The 17,960-nt window shown below is 32.2% G+C and overlaps 1 protein-coding gene across 2 annotated transcripts in view; it reads right to left on the bottom strand.

Annotated features, from left to right (window-relative positions):
- Positions 1-17,960, bottom strand: part of LOC145249442 (glutamate receptor ionotropic, kainate 2-like) — a 1,370,511-nt gene that overhangs the window by 1,351,511 nt on the left and 1,040 nt on the right. The window lies entirely within an intron of this gene.

Here is a 17,960-nt window from a genome sequence, read left to right as displayed (position 1 = left end):
AGAGTTGGTAAATATTCTTTTCCCCAGGATAGCAAATGATAGTCATTAAACAATTCGCAATGTCCTAATGATAACCGATATTTTCAAACGATTATTCATTTTTGCTCTTTGTTGTATACGATCCCGAGCAATGCTGGTAACAACATATACTAACATCCAAATATTCAAATTCCAAAGCCTAATATTCGCAGTTAAAATCAATTAGATTGAACACATGTAAGGTACTAGGACCTCCATGTACCTGGCTACAGGACTTTACACATGGCAATAATTTATATTCCACAAAACTATGATTAGAACATGCATAAAGTGTTGATACCAAATTTTAGCTTGCGAACTAAATACTAGTCTCTCCCTGTTGGATAGTGTCTCCCAATTAGTTTCTACCTTAATGTCGTAGTTTGTTTATTAAACTACAATGAATATCCCATTACAGCAGTTTTTTGTGCATATACTTGTTTTATTTTTCCGACAAAGTCGATGCACCTGTGCCCTCTCAAACTAAATACCCTAACACATGCTATAAGTAGCAATATGCCACATCCTCAAATACAGGATGCTCCCTCTGTGATATCGTCCCCTAATTAGTTTTTACCTTAGTGTTCTACATTGTTTACTAGGCTACAACCACTTTCCAATTGTAGCAGTTTTGGAGACATATACTTGTTCTATTTTCGTGGTAAAGTTTCTGCACCAATGTCCTCTGCACCTTAATACAGCAACACACCACAGAAGCAGCAAAATCCCACCTCCTCAATGTAGAAATCTCTAGAAGATATTCTAATTGAATAGATTCTTTCATTAAACCGCTTTCTTTTTAAATCCACCCCGTTTCCAGTTTCACAAACTGTAAAACACGCAGTAATGAAATGTGAACAAAAATTTTCATTATGGATCATATATTAAAAAAGAATACCAAGAGATCGCATGAGTTACATTACGGAGGTTTATACGAGTGGCACATTTATCGATTATAAGTGACCTAAGAGAGGAGTAGCGAAATAGTTTCCAATAGAAGGTATTGCCCAACATTTATGTAGCGAGATGAGTTCTGTGTCTATCTGTGTATCTATCTTTCTTTCTCATCAATACGAAAGTAACATGCCTCCATGATTTGTATTACTTGCTTTAATCGTAGAGTAGACGGCGACCTTCCTCAATCATCTTGCAAAAGGAAGGAGAAAAGTTACTGGCTCCGTAAATATTTTCGCATTCTTGAATTGGTTTTTGTTTTTTCGCGCTGGTATTGAATGTGGGGAAAATCGTTGACAAAGGAAGGCAACTTTAATAAAGTTTTTCACAGACGACACCACGGCGAAAAATACAAAATAGAAACAACTTCAAGAATACGAAATTATGTACGGAGCCAGTAACTTTTCTCCTTTCTTTTCCAATATTCCTGACGAAGGCCGCAGGCTACACAGACGGATACTTTACAAATATAAGGCCTACGATAGGAACAATATTCTTACCAAAGCAAGTAATATAAACAACTAACCTTCATTAAAACAAATCAGATGTTTTCAGTGGCTTTTTTTTCTTTTCCGAATATACTATCTCATGAAGCAACATCCGTATTTTATGGCAAATTAAAAGTTTTGGTTTACAACGACGACGTAACAGATGCACATTGCTCAATAACATACGAAATCGGTCAAACATGTAATGACGAGAAAGAATTATTAATATTATTCCGTCTACTTTTTATGTTGTGTTTTGTATTCACATTTTTTTCAGTCGTGTACCGTTTGAGCCTCTTAAACATTTGGAATTCTAAAATTCTAAAATTGGTATATTTCTGTCGTACTTATAAAACTGTCGAGAAAGCAGTTCTGTGGGAATGTGTTCTACAGATTGAAGGTTCTTTAAAATAAACTAGGTTCGTTTTTTTTCGATAAGTGAAATAAGAAGGGGTTGATTGTTTAGTTTTTCCTACTCTTAGTTTATTTCCTTGTTCACATAATCCTATGCGATAAAAGCCTTGTATAAGCTTACATTGCCTATCTGTAACCTTGGACGCATAATATTTGATGTGTACAAACCAGCTTGAAAAAATAAATAAACTGTAATCATTTCAATTTTAAACCCAGAGAATGAAGCATTTTATGATAAATGTTGATCAATTTTCACTGATAAATACTAGAAATTATTTATTAATGTGTTTTTGTCTTGTAAATTTTTCGTTGTACACGGAAGATTGTTTAATGTTTTAAGGTCAGTGAGACCTTTTTGATGACTATGTATCATTTGCTGTCTTGAGTAAATGAATGTTCTACCTACACTAGGACGGTTATTACACAAAACATACTCGTATATCAAATAATTGTACCTTAACAATGGTGGGTAATTTACAGCATATATATGAAATAATAACTCAAGTCACTCATTGAAGAAAAAACATATTAATAATAAATTTATAAAAATATTTTAAATGTAAAGAGCATCGCACATTTCAATTGATTTTAAAACATCTAGAAACAACATTGTCGACCCGGATTTGTCCACATGCCAACATTCGATAATCAATTTTTATTGTATTTTTTTATTTTAATATTTCAATTACATTTTAAATATAATTACGCCCAATCGACCAATCTACATCGAAAAGCGTGCATATTGAGAACATAGCCGATCAAATGTCCTTTGGGTTATTTTGTCATTATTTGATTTTAATTTAATAAAAGTTACATTCGAAAGGTTTCAAAACAAAAATGTTTAAATGGCCCTTTAAGTGGCATATGTTTCATTAGACGGAAGTCGAAAACCATACGCATTTCAAAGTGGAGTTGATTAAAACAGGGGATATGTATCAAAGTTGCTGATTCCAATAAGGAACTGATACATACACAAAAAGTAGTTGTAGCAACTAGTTTTGCTAGTCAGAATAAGGTAAGAAAATATGTATACTAATTACAATTAAAGGGAGACAAGAAAAATGTAGATATGTTCTAATTAGATATATGTCAGTTGGATTTAAATTCAGATCGGATTTGGAAAATTCTACAGAAGACTGTATACAGCAGATGCGCTGAAGGTTAACTCTATATGGAAATTAGTTGATTCGATTTAAAAGCGAAAGATGATGACATTCGTGCCAAATATATCCATCGGCTTCTGTCTTTACAAGGTATCATTCAATTTTTGCAATTTAATTATTAAAGATAGCAACTACGTTAGCTTTCTTTAACACTCATTTCATGGGCCCCTTTTTTCCAGGTTTCTTAACATATTTCGAGGAAAGAGATACTGGGTGTAAAGACGCGTGGAATGAATTATACCATTCGTTTCGTCATTATATTTTAGAGTCGCGCATGCGCATTCGGTTTTCCGTCACTGTTACCGCCAAAAGTAATGAGTTACGCTTCGATTCATCTTGGAAACCATGGGAATTACTGCAAAAACTTTGAACGGGGACGAGTGACGGGATGAAACGTTTCCATTTAAAAGGAGGTAAAACAAACTATAAAATAAATTTAAAGAAAAAGCCCGTAGCGAGTTTTATCTTAAATATTCGAAGAATAACATCCATTAACATTGACAGGTAACACGAAACTGATTTCACGTGGCAATGGGTGGAATGCCGGATGTTTGAACGGAACGGAAAACCAAACTATTTCACACAAAATAAAGAAAAAAAAAACAACTGAAAAAATAAAAGCTGATAAAATCAGACAAAAAATGACTCAATTTCAATTTGATTACTTTATTTTTTTTGTACTTTATTTCTTTGTATGGATTTAGTCAGAATATTTTTAAAAAAATTCCTCTTATTTTACCGAGAAGGTTTCTCGTGGATGCTTGTCAGCTGGAGTTTACAACGTATTTGTGAAAAGAGTTTTTGTTTTTTAAATTATTTTCTGTTTTCTGTGTTTAACAGTTGGAATTAATATATGATTAACAATTACGTAGGAAAAGCATTAAAATGAAATGCATGTGCTGTTGCATTTCCAATGGTTTCATTTGGCTCGGTAACAATGACATTGCAGTGCAACTTAGACGGGAATAGGAGGCGGTGCTGGGGTAAGTGTGTGCACTTGGATGTCACCTCGACTTTCTGTAAGCTAAAAACGAACGTAGCATTGAGGAGCCCGTAGATAAGTATATGGTGGGTACGCAAAGTTGAAGTGGACGGTAAATATTAACCTTAACATCTATTATAAACTTTATAAACTAATGATGCCTTGAGAGGGTACAAAATAGGCTTCGTGGCTTAGTGAGAGATGCCCTTTTCACTTTCCTGCAACCTCTTTTCAACTGGAGAGACGTTTCAAGCCTGTTTTTGTTTTATAGTTACTTCCATGACAAGTGCTCGTCTGAGCTCCTTCTCTGGTCCCCCCTCGCCAATCTTTCACGATAAACACCCGTCCAGCTGAAACCACTGTCAAAAAGTTTCCCCACTCTTTATCTGTGGCAAAACCAAAACATAGATTCCATGAATAAAGCTTCTTCCTTAGAAGTGCACGCCTGTGGAACTCTGTTCCGTTTGACTATTACCCACCTATAACCTGGAGGTCTACAAGTTCAACATAACCAAATTCCTGATGAACCGCCCCCTTAAGTTTTAACACTTTATACAATCTCCAATACTAACGTACTGTACACGCAATAACCCTTATCCCCGAGTGGTTTCCGGGCATTGATAAGTGGTGAATGCCTTGTAAAAAATATATCTTCGGAATATCCTCTAAATCCGACACTAGTAGAAAAGACGGCAACATTAAGAGCCTAATTGGCTTTATAAACTTTTGAATATTCAGCACTTCTATGCAGTTCTGAACAAGTGTCCCGATCTCAAGGCGAAACAAAGTCTGATTTTACTGTGCACTTATGACTTATGTGTTTGCATTTTATTTGATCAGGATATACACAACATTAGAATTTCTTTTGGAGACGACTTATATGCAAAATTGTTTGATAAACTTATTCCGTCTATTAAATTGAGTCTTAAAATGTGGAAATACTAATCAAACTCCCCAAAGAATTGTAATGACCTTGTGCCATATTTTGTAACACGGACACCTACATGCAAGTGTAATTAAGTGAGAAAAATGTGCAAGAACAAAGAGTCGATCCAGATCATATTCTCTGAACTGAATCGAACAGGCTATTTTTGATTCTTACTTGTTAAGCATGGCACTGTACGTTTGTACAAGGAAACAATTACTTGCAGAACCCGTGAACACCGTCCGTGATTAAACGGAATCTTTTTCTAAAATCTTGACAAAAGAAAGTTTCGCATTAGACCTATACTTTAAATTTAAAAATCTTAAGGCACTAATATAAATTTAATCACATATTTAAAGCGTATTCTATATATGACGCTGAGCGGCCATATGTCAGTTCGCGTCTGTACGTGTTTACGGTTACTGAAAAAAAGAGAGCATCAATAAAATTCCAGATGCAAGCAATTCAAAAGGTTAGAGTATAAAAGTACTCGATGTGATTGCAGAGTATATTACAAATAGATGACAAAAGTCTGTATTGCAAATTTCAAGATGTTGACTTTATTACAAAGAATCCTTTCAAGAAAGTTGCCGTGCACAGGTTTTGACACTATTTGCTTCGTAGATTAAAGTTATTCGTTAATGATTATATAAAATCAATTAATTTATTTTGCCCTTAACCCATCCAAAATAAAAGTACCTATCAATGTATTAAAATAAAAATGAATATATATGGGCATAATGACAGCATCCAAAAATTACAAGCGAAGTTTCAATTATCCATTCTGTTTTTTAATACGCAATTTTGAGGTCAATATTTTGAAATTTAGAATATAGGACTTTGACATGTATTATAATTATATTCATAAGCTTCCATTAATTCTTGAAATTATAATTATATCCATAAGCTTTCATGTATTCTTTAAATTACAATTATATCCATTATATAGCTAAAGTATTAGCTAAACATTGACCAATTAACATGATGAATAAAATTATAGCTAAACAGAACAAATAATAATAATTGTTTTTAAAAAATGAAACGACTAGCTAACCGGGTTATCTTCCCTGCTCAACATAGTAAAATCGAGGTAAATTACGATTTAAAACAATTGTCATAAATATGGTAGGGTAGAGAGAAAAAATATAAATAAATAAACGAGGGAAAAATCTCATAGAAAGCAAATTAAGTCCTAAAGGATTTTCTTTTTGCTAGCAAAAAATATGTAACAAAGACTTAATAAAAATGATTTCTAGAGCTTTTAGATGAAAGGGCGAGTGTGACCTCCTTAAGATCGTAAACATGTCAGCATGGAAATCATGTGTATCTTCCGGACCTAATTTTAAAAAAATTAGAGATGTCCCCCAAAATAGTCATCATTTTATTGACGTAATCCTGGTGATCTATTATGACAAGGCCAGGTTTTAAATATTTATTATGGCGAAGTACTTTGATTGTACGATTATGTTCAATTCACCGTTTTGTTTCTCAAAACGCAACTAGCGTGCCAGCGTATGGGTGTGCGATGTCATTTAGTTTCGTCTTAAGGCCATTGACCTTGTAATCGGAAAAAGGAAAAAAGTATTTTCAATTGAGCGAGAAAGACTTACGATTCAGCGTATATCTCTTATCGCTTTGGGGATAGAGGGGGATGCAAAAGTCCAAGCCATGGAAAAGAATATGGAATTCAAGCTGAGAAAACGTATGTATATATATATATATATATATATATATATATATATATATATATATATATATATATATATATATATTCTCGTCTTCAGATATTTCGGATAAATTGTAAGAATCGTGTTGAAATCACATCATTATTTTATAAAAATAAAAATCGAGTGTTTTTAAAATAAATTACATCATGATACTGCATAATCTATACTCGTATAAATTTGTATTTTGTGTGTATTTAAATTCATATCAAAACACCTTTTTTCTATTTATTAAAAATAAAATACAACTTTGTTATATGCTTGTCGTAGAATTGCATTCATCTGCAAAAAAATCCACGTAATTAGCTTATTTCTTTAAAAATACATTTTACTTAATTCCCTATTCGTTTTTTATTGTTTTCTTATGAAATGAGAATCTTTAGTTTACTATTACGTGTAATTATATACATGCAGATATCCTACATGATTTATACTTGCGTAATATTTGTGTAATGGGATTATAGTAAACAAAAATTTCTTTCTATATATATTTATGTTTGCGTATATATATATATATATATATATATATATATATATATATATATGTGTGTGTGTGTGTGTGTGTGTGTGTGTGTGTGTGTGTGTGTGTGTGTGTGAAAATGCCTACCAAACTCCTATGCCAGTTTTGGTATGCGAAACCTTATAATTAGGCTTAGCCAGGGAAAATCTGTGCAAAATTGTGAACATAAAACAATGGAATTTCCCAAGTAAAGTCAAACGACAGCATTGCGAATATGCATACGTAACGTAACAGCTATTGGTTTATATTTTAATTTTTAGCCTCGCAGCAAACATGTCTCCACACCTTAGGCATAAACGTCAAAAGGGAAAATTAAATCGTAAGCTAAATGTTTTGGATTCGATTCTCAGTTATTTTTTTTTACTTTTTTAAATCATTAATATATTAGGTTGGTGCAAAAATAATATTGTCTTTTTTTAACATGAATTTGAACGTAAAAAAATGACTATATTTTTGCAGCAACCTAATATATTGGTTCAATAATATATAATAACTAACAGACCCGTTAATCAGCACTGCTCTGTTGAAACATGCCCCTTTCTCGTGAAAATTAAACTACATTTGTTGTTGGTGGCCAAACCCTTACGTCCTAATGTTAAAAGCAGGTTTCAGAATAGATACCACTAACCTCCTCATGTTAAGAACATCGTAGGGAATAGACACCAGCAACCTCGCCATGGTAGAAACAGCTTTCGGAATAGACACCCCATTTTATTAGGGGTGGGGCTGTCGAAGTATTTGCCCAGAGTTCAACCTTGATATATGCTGTCAGCATATCCACCCACAAAGACGATAAAAAATGAGGGCGAGTATCAGTGTCGTACGGAGAGAAGTTCACTTTTTTATCGCGCGTGCGTAGAACACTGAATTACAGTGCACAATGCATGTCATTATGTATCTAAAACCTACTTGCTCCGCTAGAGTTAAGATAGATTGTCGTATTCAGCAGAATCTAAAACCTATATCTGTCGTCAGATTTAAGAAAATAGAGTTGTTGGTGGAAAAGTAAAAAAAAAATCAACATGAAAAAGTTAATGTCAGAGTAGTGTGGAAAAGTGGTCCTGAAAAGAGACTTAACAAAAAAACAACGCAGTAAAAAAGGCTGAAGCCAATAAATAACAAATACATCTATCCGTAAGCAATGTAATAAAGGGGACATTTGTACTTTACCATTATTTGACAGACAAAAGAAGTAAAAAAAAATTAAATCTGATGTACATGTAATCAAATACAAACTGAATGAAAGGTAATGACGTAATTCAGGTTTAGATTGAGAAAATGTGTTTTATATAAAAAGAAATAGTTTTATCATTTCGAAAGTGAAAAATAATATATAAGTATGTTTTGCCTAATCGCCCCAATCTATATCAGGGCCAGTTTGATGTAGCGGGTTACTATGACTCTCTTTTATTAGGAGATCCGACAGACATTTATCTAAATCCCCCCTGTAAATTCCACTTTTTTTTTCATGTTGATCCCATCGATAACAAACTTAACTTTCAGATAATACAAAAATAAAATTATAAAATAAATAAAAAAATAAATAAATAAAATATAACTGTTATCGCCGGGATAAGTTTTCAATTATAATCTTCTACTGAACTGAACACGATCATCACCAAGAAAAATATAAGTTTAGACGAACGTTAATGGGTAAATAATATTAATCCAAATAATGCGTAATGGCATGTGTAACTTTCAACTGCATGTTAGAGTAAAAATTTGTAAATATTAGTCTGTAAAATAAAGGATAGTAAAGTATAAATGATTAAAAAAAGAGATCAGATCATTTTAGCATCGGGTAATTTAGGACGCGGAAGCTGTATATAGTGTAAAGAAATCTGCGAATTTGCTTTTAAATGTAACAATATAAAATAATGTTAAATCGAAATAATGCGTAATGGCATGTTTAAGTTTTATCTACAATGATATGGTTAATTGCTGTAAGGATAAGTCTGTAAACTAATGAAAAAGCGATGATAACTGATTAAAATCAGTTATCATCGCTTTTCCAAAGAGATGAGTTCACTTTAGCATCCGTCAATTTAGGACCCAGAAACCAGATATGATATAAAGAAAACCGTGATTTTTTAAATGTTTGAATGTGTAAATAATGTTAAATCACATAATGCGTAATGGCACGTGTAACTTGTAAGCAAATGTAAACATCAGTTTGTAAATTGAAGGAAAAGTGACGATAGTAAAGTATAAACTTATTTAGAAAGAGATAAATGCATTTTAGCATCGATCAATTTAGGTTGCGGAAACCGGATATGGTATAAAGAAAGCCGCGACGTTTTTCTTTCTAAATGTAACAATGTGTAAATAATGTTAATCCTAATAATGCATAATAGCATGTGTAAATTGTAAGTAAATCTAAAAATCAGTCTGTAAAATAAAGGAAAAGCGACAATAGTAAAGTAAAAATGTTTAAAAACAATGTGCGGTGGTAGATAGGCCATTATTAAGGGCTGTGTTTTTTTTGTTTATTAGTGCACAATCCGGAATAATAGAATTTCATAGTCACAGTCAATGGGAATAGTGAAATGCATTGATATTTGAGGGTTTCTGAGTATTTTATCCAGTTTTAAGGGTGTAAAGTCACTGTAGTTATAATATCTATATATTTACTGGGAGAGTGGAAGGACTTTTCAGATAGAAGGAAAAATACGAACTACTTTTTCTATAGGTCTTAGTAATCATGAAATAATATAGGATTTTATTATAACGAATGAACGTGTCTATAATGGCGGTAAAAATTACAAAAGATGGTGGGTAAAAGTTTAGACATAATACATTTCTATGTGGCATCTGTTAGTGCAAAACTACCGTAATTTGGTCCAGAGAGAAATTACTGCAATCAAATAATTATATATAGGGAATACTAAATATGCATTAATAAAATATTATATTTAAGCGTATTTTACGAGTGGGAAATGCCGGTCAGCCCCCTAGTCGTATAATAAAAGTGTCGAAAAAATATAAAATTCTATATGAAAAATAAAACAGCATAAAAATTTCTCTAAACACGTTTTGAAATGTGAGGAAAATGACATCGAATGCATGTGCGATTCGAGCCAATTTTTTTCTTGACTTGGATCACGATCTTTCGGGTAGGACCTGCTCGAACTTTACACTGGCAGATAAAGTGTCAAACGGGCCGCGATCGATTGCTCCTCTGGAAATCGAACTCTCCTCCCGCTGTTGCTAATCGAATTCACGCTTCGTTTCAAAACCTGACACTTCACTTTAGTGGCATGACCTGCTCACCTATTAATGCTATTTCTCTGCAGGATTTCTATTGATTAAAAACATCTCAGCAGCTGTGCGAAAACCGAACAAAAAACGACATTGCATTGGCATGACGGCTGTGGCTCATTTGTAAAGACGGTGCATCCGTCTTCTTTTAACTGATGTTGCAGTTTTACAAATATTTTTCTTTCTTTCACAACGGTTACTAACAGGGAGATTTGTAATAAACTAGTACTGTGGTGTTAAAATTCGCTTGAATTGAATTTATGAATAATTTCGAAATCGATATATTTTTGGACGAAGAAACTTGAGCTTACAATTTTCAAATTGGTATAAGATTGTTATTAGCAATTTATATACAAATTAATTTCATTCATAAGTTGAGCACTATCCTTGTAATAACAAAATGATATGAATATCCGAAAACGGACGGCAAAAATAACTTTTGTAGAGAAAAGAAAATTATCCAATTTTGATTATTAATTGTGGTTCATAACAAAATAAGTAATTGATCCTGCCAGAGAAGCCCTGACTTATAAAGAATGACATATAAATAAGTATAAATAAATACAACATAATCATGTAGACATAAGGGTTCCGCTGGATCAATGTAGTTAAGCAATGTTCAATCCGGCCAGTACTAAATAGATGACCATTTAGTAAATACAGATGATGTATGTTCTCTCCGCTTACCCCAGCATCATTTCCAGTCGTCCTGGACTTCTTCTTGTCAGTGTGTGTGTGTGTGTGTGTGTGTGTGTGTGTGTGCGTGCGTGTGTGAGGAAATATAATATTTCACGTTTTACTCATACCACTCATTAAATTTATGAAGCTCGATGTAAGTACAGAGCCATAACAAATAAATGACAAAAGCCTATATTCCATATTATCGTTTATTGCTTAAAGTAACTTGACATGCACAATTTTTGACTGCACCTGTTTCGTAGCGGAAAATCATTGATTGATATAATAATTAAATGAATAAATTTTCGTTACGAAACAGGTACTGTCAAGAATTGGTCATGCCAGTTTATTTAAACGAATACATTGCGAGATGATCAACATCTTAAAATTAAGAAAATAGGCTTTTTTTAGATTTATCTCTTACACAGACACAGGCACACGCACACACACTCATATATATAAATATATAAATATATATATATATATATATATATATATATATATATATATATATAATAGACTGCCTGTGACTCGTTTGGTCAGTATATATTATAGCTAGCCATCAAATAGTTAATATGCAGGAAGTGAGTGTACAGAATTTATTTATAAACGCGCAAATATTGAATGACGTGCGCGCGAAAACTAACATAGCGACCAGCGAAAACAATACGGAATACACTGGATTATAAAGGTCCTTATCTTATTGCCCTTTGATTAAATGAAAAATCCTTATCATAAGAGGGGTATAATCCGGTGGAAAAATTGAATACAAACGAAAAGAAAAAATACATGGTGGGAGTGTGCATTGTATAGGTCAACCCCAGTTGTGTGTGTGTGTGTGTGTGTGTGTGTGTGTGTTAATAGGATTGAAAATATAAAAAAATAATAATTAACTTATTAAGTAATATTTAGCGGTCAGACCTTTTCAAAGCAAATTAAAAAAAAAAGTATCCATAACACGTTTCAAAATGTTTCTACGTATATTTAATATGTTTCTTTCTACCCACACCCCCACTACAAAACTTGCAAAAAATGCTAATGGTTACATGTCTTGTCAGGTCGCCAAGGAGTGGTGTCTCGTTCTATGTCAAATTTATATAAGAAAGAAATCCCCCACGCAAGATGTTAAATTTTAATTATTTAAAAAACAACATTTCTACTTTATATTATCTGGAAAGGACACTGAAACGTATTAGCCAAAAATAAAAAAGGTGGATTTAGATATTGTAGGTCGTTAAAAATAGAAATATTTTTTTTTAAATATGGAAATTGATCAAGTAGTATTTTTTACTTGAGAAAAACATATTTCCTTTCTTTTTTTTGTTTTGTTTTTTTTTTTGTTCAGGAAACAATTCCAAATTCCAATGCAAAATACAACTAGAATAATCGTAAATGGACAGGAAAACGTACTTTTTAAATAAATAAAGTTCTAGTTTTAATCACACATAATTTCAGCAAAAAAATATTTTAAAAATATATCTAAGTGCACAGAATAATCTTACAATTTAAAAAAATAAAAATTCGTCTTTTTTCAACTGCGGTGTATGGTACACTAAGTTATAAGAGTATAAAAAATGAAAAAAAAAATCAATATTTTAAGATTTGAAAAGGGGTTCAGTTTAACATACAACGTTCCAGTAAATCAATTCCCCATTTTTAGAACCGACGTACATCTACGATTTGACGTTGGCTCCTTCAGTTGCTCCCCCCCTTTCGGTATTAATATTATTTTGTTTTGTTTTGTTTTTGTTTTTGTTTTTTGCGACATTTCACTTTGAAAAAAAATCGGTCTGCCGCTTCCCCGTCATTAATTTTTCATAGATTTTTATTTGCAATTAGCGACCCGCACTAGTTTCGACTAGTAATTTAAAGTTAAATCCAAGTTTTCGATATCTTTTTTTAGTAAATTATACAGTATTAGTACAGAATCGTTACATAACACTCTACCACTCCAATGTAAAATAACATGTTTCCAAATAATAACTTTATTATTTCAGCGCGGGTCGATAAATGCAAAATCACTATTTTTATTTTTTTCATCGTTATTTATTTTTAATTAATAACTCTTGCCTATATCATTCTTATGTATCAAGTGCTTGTACGAAACCGGAGAACCTACACCGGACTATAAAACCGGAGCCAGAAAGATGGTTTACACTCCAAAGCAAGCAAGGAAGCAATACAATTTGAGTTTTCAAACTATATATAAATATATATATATATATATATATATATATATATATACATATATATATGCATATATATACATACATATATATTGATATACACATATTTATATATATATATTTATATATATATGTTTATATATATTTATATATATATGTACTTATATATATATTTTTTTTACATATATATATATATATATATATATATATATATATATATATATATATATATAGGGAGAGCAGGGTAATTTTTGCACTTAAAAGGAAAGCAAAGTAGATAATATAAACAAATGTTGTATATTTCGAAACCCATCAGTATCATAGCAACAGTTGTAACCATACGCTTTAGTGACATGTATATGTCTATAGCGGCGAAACACAGTGGCAGTTTCAAATACTTTCTGTCAAATCTCAAATATTTTTTCTACACACGCACATAAATCACACACAAACACTAGTGTTTTCCTTCTTTTTCCATGTCACTTTCTCTTCTTTTACTTTTACAGTATATATATATATATATATATATATATATATATATATATATATATATATATGTGTGTGTGTGTGTGTGCGTGTGTGTGTGTGTTAAAGAGATCTTGAGTGGCAACAAGAGAAAAAATGAATGCCTAGTGAAGAGAACTTGATTGCCTACTAAACACAATATTCCAGATTCGAGTACTTTTCTATACAGAGCTTGTCACGACAACCTCTCACGAGAATACGTTTCACATTTAGTAAAACCTTACCAAATATTCAAAATCCCATAGTATCTGTGTCCCAAAATAAGATCTACACGGCATAATAAACCGACATTGGCTATGACGAGGAATAATGCACCTTTTACACATAATAATTCTTCAAATAACACAAGAAAATAGGATGTTCCACAATACTTGATAGATTATTGTGATGGAATCTAGTAATACCAAGAGATTACAAAAATACTTATTAGCGTATTAAATGTTCAAGTGTGTATAAAATGATGTTCATAACTTTTTCAGTAACTCCGTCTTTGAGATGTAAAAGAAACTTTAATGGAATGTTCGAATATCTATGTATTTCGGATAGAGATCAAATGTTAACCCTATGAAATGAGGCTTCTTTATTTCTGAAAAGTTTTACTGAAGTAAAATGAAACCTTTGACTGAAGTTAAATGAAATGTGTATATATGTGTGTGTGCATAAAATGTAATATATATATATATATATATATATATATATATATATATATATATATGCGCACGCGCGCGTGTGTGTGTGCGTGTGTGTGTGTGTGTGTGTGTTTGTGTGTGTGTGGCCGGGGCGCCTGTGTGCGGTTATTTCTGTTTCAACTTGTCTATTACTGAATCGGTGTCTCTGCCGTGCTGAATCAATAACACCATCTGTACGTTCACCAAATGACATCGAATCTTTGTTCCCAACGAGACAGGATCATTTCTTACTTCCACTGCCGCTCTTGTTTTAAAAATCTCTGATATCACCCAAAGTATGAAGCAAGAAGAGTCGAAAACGCCAGATTAATCTGACGCCTTTTCGGGCATTTGAGACGTCACCATTTTAGTGTCACTCACATCAAAAATAGAAACGATAAAACAGGGTGATGGTGAAAGAAGTAGTTTATGAGAGGGAAAATAAAAATGACATCAAATAAAAGAAAAGAAATGAACTATAAAGGGGAAAAACTAAGAAAAAGAGAAAGGCGCATTAAAAAAAGAAAAGAAATAAATAAAATCAGGAGAAAACAAAAAGGAACGGTATATTTTTATAATGGCGATAGGAAAAAAACAATGGCACGAAATCTCTTGCTTCTGTGCAAAAGCAACGAGAGACACAAGGTTAGTTCTTAAAAAATGATCCTAAATGCAAGCAAAAATAGTTTTGTCCGTCTCGAAAGATTTTCTTTCTACTAATTTACTCAATCTTTCATTGCCTCTGTTCGTATTGTTTATTGTACAGAGTGGGCCAAAATAAGGGTCCTATCTTTAAATTTGAATAACTTCCACAAAATAAAAGTTAAACTCATCAAACTTCATGTGTGTGTAGACTGACCCTTCCGAGATTTTTTTTGAAATAAACAAAACAATTTTTGGCCGAAAAACACTTCTTAAAACTTACATGAATTTTTAAAAATAGGACCCTTATTTTGGCCCACCCTGTATTACAGGGTAGTTGTTTTTAATAATTCACGATTGTACTATTAGTATCGCCCGCACTTTGAATTGAACTTTGAACTTCCAGAAGAATGTTACTTACAACTGAATTTTAAAAAGTAAAACGTATCAGGTCAAATTCAGGTTAAAACAACATTCTTCCGGTGGGTGAATATCCAATCCCCAGTGCTGGAGATGCTAAGATACAATTGTGAAGTACTTTAGAATTCTACCAGTTCATGGCTAGAGGATTAATATGATGCTACTTCTTAGATTTAATAAAGGGTTCCGTTTGAAATACTGTGCAGATTCTCTAGTTAGACAGAACACATCGGGTTCAACAAGATACACAACAAAGACGGAGGTTACAAATTAGATATTTTGCAAATAAATAGCATACTACGACTCATATATAACAAGGTTGTATTTTCTTTTTAAATAAATAGAAAGCAGAGGTTTTTAATATGAATATATATACAAATTAAACCAAATATATAAGAGTATAGATTCATTATAAAGAACATTTATATATATATATATATATATATATATATATATATATATATATATATATATATACTTGTACTTTTTGTAGTAAAAGACATCCCATACAGTGCTCTATTATTAGGGAAAAACCTTTCTCGAAATAAGAGCAATATATTTTTTTGTATAATATATACAGGAATTTACATCGGTAGTCATCCTAGGCGGACATTAAGAGCAGTCCTCAACTACCGGGGTTGAAACCGTCGGTACCGACTACCGATGTAAATTCCTGTATATATTATACAAATATATATATATATATATATATGTGTGTGTGTGTGTGTGTCTATGTCTGTGTGTATGTGTGTATGCGAGTGTGTACGTACACAAACAAGAAAGCTGATGATATGAGGGGCGTTACAAAAGTAATGCCTCCTATTTTTCAACTTGCCAGAATAAATCACAGAACAAATTGCATCGTTATTAAAATTGAAGCTATACTTTCATAACCCGAACATTGCCCTTCTGTTACATACATTGACAGTGTGAAACTTTTAGAAATACAACCCTGTCATGGACGAGCATCGGGAGTACATTTTCTTTTACAAGGTGGTCACCACTTACCAAGGCCCGGAAGCCACTCAGGGGTAAGGCTTATTGTAAGTACAGTGCGTTAGTGTGGATATTAAAAGTGTCTACTTAAGGGGACGGTTTATCAGGAATTTGTTTACGTTGGACTTCAAGACATCCAAGTCGTAGTAAGGAGGGAAGCAGGCAGACGGAACAGAGTTTCACAGACGTGCAGTTTAAAGAAAGAAGCGTTGTTTATGGAATCTACGTTTTGATTTAGGCATAGATAAAGAGTGGCGAAAGTTTGGACAGTGGATTCAGCTAGACGGGTGTTCTTCGTAAAAGATTGGCGAGAGGGGGCCAGAGATTGGAGTTCAGACAAGCACCTGCCATGGAAATAACGATAAAACAAAGATAGGCTTGCAACGTCTCTTCCGTGGGAGAGAGGTTGCAGGGAAGAGAAAAGGGCATCCCCCACTTTTTTAAGCCACGAAGTCTATTTTGTACTCTGTCAATGCAGGATAGGCTGTTTTTAACAGCTCCTGCTCAGATATGGCAGCAGTATTCCATACTTGGATGTACTTGGCTTTTATATAGATAGAGAAGTGCATCAGTAGTGAAATATCTTCTGGAGCTGATAAAAATGGATTGAGAATAGAACTGACTATGTGAAAAAATGTATTCTTGAACACAAAGCCATTTTAAAGGTACAATTCCTGTCTTCCTAGCACTTATTTTTTTTTATTTAAAAGTAGGTCTCTTTATTTTTGGCGACACCCTCGTATGATAAATCACGCCCCTTGCGCTCATAAACAGCCATCGATTATCGCAGACGACTGTGCATTGGAAAAAATGGTGACTATGTAGAAAAATAAATTTTGAAGCAAAAATGATTATTTGATTCGTACTTTTATAGCTATCCCTCTTTATTTAGTTAAAAAGGAGATTTACTTTTCGAACGAACATCGTTAAAACAAAAAGGCGAAGAAACTAAAAATATATATTTATCAACAGAATATTTATACAAGGAAATAAAATCAAAAATAATTCTTAAGTCATGAATATAAAACGCATAGGTTGTTATCCTCGAATCATCAAAATTAGTAAATAATTTTATTAGTAATTAACATAAAATTTGAAGATATGTAAAAAATTCCTTAGGATTTGAAATGCACTTTCTTTTAAGAGAAATGAATAATAAAGCAATCAATGCAATTACAAACTGTAAGTATTCAAAAAGGACTTTGATCCAAATGTCTGAATATATTAAAATAAAGTAAAAGATAATCAGTTCATAAGAATAAGTTTGGTGCAACAATAATGTTGTTTTTATAAGATACTAATAATACAGTAATAAACATCATGAAAACATCAACAATGTAGGTAGTAATTTAATGAATTAGTTAGAATATAAAAATACTATATTTGTAATTGATATATA

The sequence above is a fragment of the Euprymna scolopes genome, chromosome 28 (assembly GCF_053919585.1).
Source record: "Euprymna scolopes isolate OS-2025 chromosome 28, ASM5391958v1, whole genome shotgun sequence".
Classification (NCBI taxonomy): Eukaryota; Metazoa; Mollusca; class Cephalopoda; order Sepiida; family Sepiolidae; genus Euprymna; species Euprymna scolopes.
This window is presented reverse-complemented; position numbering and strand designations above follow the sequence as displayed.